The sequence below is a fragment of the Octodon degus genome, unplaced genomic scaffold (assembly GCF_000260255.1).
Source record: "Octodon degus isolate 3935 unplaced genomic scaffold, OctDeg1.0 scaffold00034, whole genome shotgun sequence".
Taxonomy (NCBI): Eukaryota; Metazoa; Chordata; class Mammalia; order Rodentia; family Octodontidae; genus Octodon; species Octodon degus.
Window position 1 is genome coordinate 1621989 of NW_004524610.1, and position 7199 is coordinate 1629187.

Here is a 7199-nt window from a genome sequence, read left to right on the forward strand (position 1 = left end):
TGAATAGTTGAATGAAAATTAAAGAGACAATAGGCCACTGTATGATTTTTTTCTTTTTCTTTTTAAATAAAATTTTATTCTTACATGTAAAACAGACTCCAAGAACACATTTCATTGTAGTTATAGGTGTCGAGATGTTATGGCAGGGCATCCAGATATCTGAATGGGAATGGAATCAAGGGTCACCATCATTGTACACACAAAGAACAGGTTTTTTTTTTTTTGCCAGATTTCTTAATTCCACCTGTAGCCAGGGGGCCCCTTTCCTGCGGCCTTCATTTTTAGCTCCTCCGGTTTTTTCTGCTCTTCCTTTTGCTTCTGTTTGAATGCTCTATCTTCCTCATCCATCTCCTTGGCCTGCTTCTTGGGTTGCTTGAGGGGCTTCTTCTTACCACCTTCACAGCCAGACATGGGGCCCACACACCCTCCAGAGCCGAGCTCAGAAGCCAGCAACCATTGCTCTTTGTCTTTATCATTTCATATAACACTGACCTCTGACCTTTGGTGTAGAGCTTTGGTGCAGTTATATCCTTATCTCCTAATGAAATTCAGGTACTAATAGACCAAGTTCTAATTCATGCAGTTGTGCCTAGCTTGGTTCTGCCTACTGTGCTCAGCTCCTTATTGTTGTTGCCCTTGGAGGGAGGCCTGCTGTTCCCCTCTGGTAAGATGTTCTGTTCCTGGATTAGCTGTGTGGTTTTGACCCTAGTCTCAGTGCAGGGACTTTAGCTGAAGGGTTTCACCCCAACCCTGTATGCCAGGTCTGGGCTGGGTCTGGAGGGGTATGAGGAGAGGGCAAGAGAGCGCAGAAGCTGTCACACACACTCACTGGGGCTGTGCTTTGGCGGGTCTGCAGGACTCCCAAGAGCACAGTGGAAGTTCTCTCACAGAATGGGTTGTGCTGGCTCTGGATGGGCAGGGGAGGTCTGGAGAATGCAGGGAAAGGCCTCTCTCACAAGGCGGGCCTAGGCTTGGAGTGGCGGGTATAGGAGGGCCTGGGGTTGGTCGAATATGGAGCGGGGAGCACTGTTGTTTAACAAGCCATAGGGAAATGCAACTGAGGGCCAGCCATCCTGATATTCTTACCCCGGCCAATTCTGAAAGTATCACTGGGTTATGCTTCTGGTGGGGCTGGTGGACATGTGTGGGGCCCTGTTGACCTGAGTAAACAGAGGCCCCAAAAATAATTTTTGATCCCCAAAACACCCAGGGGACCCCATCGAAGCAAATAATAAAGGTTCTATGAGAGGTCTTCAGGGAATCAGAGGTGGCAGTCTGAGTGGCCATACAGTCAGGTGAGACATTCTGTTTTGGAAAAGAGCCTAGAAGGCATGAGACCTTCCCTGTACCACGACTGGGTGGGACTGGAGCAAGCAACAAAGATCAGAAGTAGAGCTGAGAGCAGAAGCACTTAGAGTCAGGCCCAGGGCATGGCAGGAGAGAGTAGTGGGGGAACGCAGAGCCAATAGTCACTGCCGAATTTGGGACCTAACATCCGAAGGATCTGGTGGGTGCTGCTAACTAGGTGCAGCAGGTCAGGTGTTTGTAGGTCATAATGTTTGCTTGGGGCTCAGAGGCCAATGGAATGTGGTGGTTTTGCTATGGTATTGTGTTTTGAGGTGGAGGGAATCCAGACTTTTTGGATTTTTATGATTATTCCTGTGCCTTTTCCTCTCCCACCTACCCTAACACTCATTCAGTAACCATTTGTCTATTCTTGGTTGGTGAGATCCTAGACAGTCTGCCTCATCCAGTTGCAAGCTCCTTTTTGGCAATCTGGGTTTGATGGTGGCCAGGTTAAGGGGGTATTATGGTGTCCTCTGCAGTCCATTGTGCAGTTCCAGTAGAGGCAGAACCAACCCAGAGTGTCCCTACAGTGGCTTAGACGTCCTTGGTTTCCAGGCAGCTGGTATCACTGGGGACAGACATATTTGTTATTGGTTTGATATTCTCATTCACAGCCTATACCTCTGCACCCTGTAAGACAGGAAATCGAATAGGGTCTTTGGTTGGAATAGGGCATGCATCAAAACATAAATACACAACAGCCTGGGAGGGATCTCATCTAGGCTGTTTGAGGATTCTTACGGGTTTTGTGTCATAAAGTTGGGCTTGGAATTCCCAGGCTCCTGAGACTGCTCGGCAAGCATGCGGACCAAGGAAGTTACACAGGAGCAGATATAGATCCGCAACAGGGGACATCTTTGCACAGTTGTCTGTGTAGGGGTGTGGTGTGCCAAAAGCCAGCTGACAATAAGGTACCAGCCAGGGTGATTAGTCCCAGCGTGCCTTAGAACAAACAGCTAACTGCACAGAATTCATTCGCCAGTTGAAGCTGCAGCTTCTGGAGCGGCAGGATCAGGGCTTTGAGCATGTTGCTTCCTCAGGGTGGCCTTCAAGGGAGTCAACTCATCCAGGTAGGCCTTCCAGCAGTCGCTTGGGTGAGCTTGCTTGATTAGAAAATGCTGGGTCCACAGCTGACCTTCTGAACTTAATAGCTGTGGAGGTGGTTGGAATGACCATATATGGTCCTTTCTACCTCACATGAGGAGGCTTCTTTTTCCAATCTTTTATTCAAACCATATCCTCAGGGTTGTGTGCACGGGCAGGGGTGCCTGTGGGGGTGGATTATCTTGCAGCTATATTTTTGTGTATCTGAAAGAAGATCTTTCCTTCCTGTGCAAGTTGTTCATATTCCTAGCTCATGCAGGGTCCTCTAGAGACCTTTAATCATGAGCGGTCTCCGTAAAACACTTCAAAGGGTGTGTATCCTGTGGGTCCTGGTGGACTTTGGACCTTAAGAAGATCCATGGGGCCCCTGCATGGCAGTTCCACCAGCTGGCACAGAGGCACTTAGAATTCTAGGTAACTAGCTTGACCAGAGGAATCCAGGCACCAACCCCATCATTCAACATGACATGAAGCACCTGGAACCTGACAGTTGGCCTGGCCAGAGGAGCACAGGGTAAACCCACTCTAACAAGGTGAAACACTTCGCATACAAACCCCCAATTTATGATTTCTTCTGTTATATAACTATAGATTTTGCTTCTATGGTCTACAGTATAAAACCAATAGCTATCCAATTTTGTCAATTTCTCAATTTTGCTTGATGTTTTTACAATTGCTAATGGTACTGTAGCTGGGATATCATACCTGTTTTAGCCACTAGTTCTCCCTTTGGTAGCACTGTGGAGAAGTGCTGGGGCAACAACCTCACCACAGCACTACACCTAAAGACAGAGCATAGGGTCACACTCTCAACTGGGAAGGCAGGATCTTGGGACAGACACAAGCCAAGAATCTCTGACACAAGAAGAAATCCCTGAAGAATAGACTCTTCCTAGCGTGGCCTTTAATAGCAGTGGTACAGCTGCCTACTATCAAAACTGTGCAAAGATTATCACAAAAATCAAAATGAAGAGTTCTTTCTGAAACAAAAAAATGACAAGATGAGGAAGTAAAATGCAAACACAAGCCTGTAGCCCACCCAGAACAAGTCCAGAAGACATCAACATAGAAGAAATTAGAAGTCACACACCTGAAATCTCTGAAATAATAGCAACTGAAGCAAATAAATGAGTCCAAGCAAGTATAGAGGAAATCAGATCAGAAGTAATGTCTCAGGTAAAAAAAGAAAGAAAGAAAGAAAGAAAGAAAGAAAGAAAGAAAGAAAGAAAGAAATGTTGACCATAATGAAAGAATTGCTGAGCATATCTAAAGAAGACATTTGCACTAGTTGATGCATTGTGTTAAATTGAGAAGTTTGGAAGTTTGATGAAGTGACTGAGCAGGTAGCCAGGGTTCTTCCTTTGTAAATACCCTCATCATGTGCAAGAGGAGGGCATAGACCTTGTAGGAGTTCTCCCCTACCCCGACCCCAGGGTAGCCTGCTTATAATATAGGAAAGAAGAGAGGCAGCTGTTGCTGCTTCCCTGTGCTTGCTCTTGTTGCTTTGCTGTCTTTTGCTGTCCTGAACTGTCGCTCCTGTGCCCGGCCACCCAGCCTTGAAGCCAGCTGAGTATGGACTGAAACCTCCATAAACTGTGAGTTAAATAAAATTTTCATTCCTTAATTTGGAGTATTGGGTATTTTGTCCTAGAAATGAAAGAAAGGTAACTGAGAACATTGATTTTAAAAAAGAGGATCATAGAAAAATGATGAAGACCTTGAATTAACAATATAAGAAAGAAATTGAGGGGCCAGGGAGATAGCTCAGTAGTATAAGCACTTGTCTGGCAAGCGCAAGGGCCTGAGTTCAATCTCTGGTTCCGGAAAAAAAAAAAGAAAAAAAAAGAAAGAAAGAAAGAAAGAAAGAAAGAAAGAAAGAAAGAAAGAAGAAAGAAATTGAATGCCTGAAACAGATTCAAAGAGATGTGCAGGAAATTTAAAAATTCCATTAAAAGTTGGCAAAACTGCTTGAATGAAGCTAAAGATAGCCTTTCATACCTTAAAGACACTTTTGCAGCTAGCAACCAGGAAACGAAAGATCTCCTTAAAATAACAAGGAACCAGGAAATAATAATTCAACAGCTACAGGATGATGCAAAGAGGAACAAAGTGAGACTGATAGATGTCAGTGAAAAGGAGCCAACACAAACCCATAAGAAGACCATCTGTAGAAGTAATAGCAGAAAACTTGGCAGGCATGGAAAAAGAACATGGCATACCTGTACGAGAGGCATATAGAACTTGAATTAGCATCGGCAAAACAATACAGATTCAGACCCGTAATAATCAAGATCCCAGAAATTCAGAACAAGAACAACATATTGAAACCTTTTAGAGAAAAAAAAACCACCCAGATTACATATAAAGGAAAGCCCATCAGAACCACAGCAGATTTCTCAACATAAACCATCAAGTCAAGAAAAGATTGGAGTGAAATATTTTAAGACCTGAAAGAAAACAACTTTGAAACCAGACTGATGTACTCTGCAAAGCCATCTTTCAGAATTAATGTAAAAGTAGAATACTTCCATGACTAAGATCAAATAAAAAAATTTTTGACCACCAAACCAACACTACAGAGTACTGAAAAATATGCTAGAAAGAGATAAAGATGACCACAATTCCAAGAACAACAAGAGAAAGAAAACACCAAGCACAACAAGCAATTGATCACAAAGGAAAAGTAGGGAACAAACAACAGGAAAATAATAAGACAAAGATACGCCAATATGTATCAGTTATAACCATCAAGGTAAATGGTCTCAATTTGCCAATTAAAAGAAATAGATTTGCAGAGTGGATTAAGAAACAACCCAATAATATGTTGTATACACATCTAACTCAAAAGGAAATTCATGTGCTGAAAGTCAGTTAATGGAAAGTAATACTCCATGGCTCAGGAACTTAGAAAACAATAGCGGTAGCTATTCTGTTTATAGACAATATGAAGTTGAAACCAAAAATGATCAAATGAGATAAAGTGGGTCACTACATACTTGCTAGGGGAAAACTTCAAGAGGAAGAGATAGCAGTCACAGACATGTATGCACCAAATACAGGAGCACCCAACTATATAAGACAAATTTTAAAGCACACACAAAAAAATCAAATAACCCATAACAGAATCTTAATGAGAGAATTTACACTCCATTGTCTCAAAGAGATAGATAAAATAGACAAAAAATTAGCAAAGAGGTAGCAAAACTGAACCAAACCTTTGAACACATGGACTTAGAAGACATTTACAGTGTGTTCCACCCAACAACATCTGAATACACATTCTTTTCAGCTGCACATGGGATGTTCTTTAAAACAGACCACATACCAGTCCATAGATCATGCTTAAGTTAAAGCATGGGAATTGAAATTATCCCATGTGTATTATCTGACCATAGTGCAATGCAACTGGAAATTAATGAGAAAAGAAACTGCGAAAATACCATAAACACATGGAAAATAAATAATACTTACCTAAACAACCAATGGGTCACAGATCAAGTTAAAGAAGAAATTAAACAATATGTGCAATCAAATGAAAACTCAAACATAACTTACTGGAATTTATGGGATGCATGAAAGCAGTCCTCAGAGGGAAACTCATAGTGGTGAATTCTCACATTAGGAAAACAGAATGAGAACAAAATATTCTCAAACTGCACTTCAAGCTTCCAGGAAAAAAAAAAAAGAGCAAGTCAAGCACAAAGCTCAAAGAAAGGAGGACATTTTAAACATCTGAGCAAAAATTAGTGCAATTAAGATTTTTTAAAAATACAAAGAATTAATGAATCATAGAGTTGGTTCTTTGAAAGATTAAATAAAATTGATAAGTTGCCCAGCAAACCTCATGAAAAAGAGAAAGAAAAAAAACCCAAATTTATGCAATAAGGAATGAAAAGAGTGAAATTACTACAGAGCCTGTGGAAATTCAGAAGATCATCAATACTAACTTCACAGGATGGAAAACAAAGAAAAAATGGACAAATTCCTAGATATATACAAATTATCAAAACTGAATCAGAAAGATATAAAAATTCTGAACAATCCAATATCAGTTAAGGAAATTAAAAATGTAATTTAAAAAACCTACTAACAAAGAAAGTCTTATGTCCTGATGGATTCACAAATGAATTCTACAAGAAATTTAGAGACTTTAATGCCAATACTCCTCAAACTCTTTAGTGAAATTGAAAAGGAAGCAATTCTCCCTAACTCACCTCTAGAGGCAAGTATTACACTGATACTACAACCAGAGGGGAAAAAACAACAGCCAAAAAAGAACTAGGGCCAATCTCCCTAGTGAACATAGATGCAAAAATATTCAGTAAAATAGTAGCAAATAATATGCAGCAAATCATCACAAAGATTATGCATTGCAACCAGGTAGGAATCATTCCAGCAGTGCCAGAATGGTTCAATATATGTAAATCCATAAATGGAATACCCCATATCAATAGCAAAAAACAAAACTCTGTGGTCATGTCAAGAAACACAGAGAAGGAGTAGGATTTTCTGCCGAGTTCCGGGAGCCCCCAGACCCAGGCTTAGCCCAGGTCCGGTGAGTGTGCGGAGAGTTTCCTGCTACCCTACGCCGGCGGGACCAGTCCCAGCCCAGGCACAGCGTGGGCCGGACCCTCTCCCACCCCCTCGGGCCGCCCCACACCACTCTGCCGTACCTCCCCACCCCTCCTGCCGATTAGGAAATTCTGCCGACTTCTGGGAACCCCCAGACCCAGTCCTAGTCCAGGTCC

At 42.1% G+C, this 7199-nt stretch overlaps 1 pseudogene; it reads right to left on the minus strand.

The window, feature by feature from the left end:
• Positions 1-234: 234 nt before the first annotated feature.
• On the minus strand, positions 235-411 carry LOC111816542 (annotated as a pseudogene).
• Positions 412-7199: the final 6788 nt, after the last annotated feature.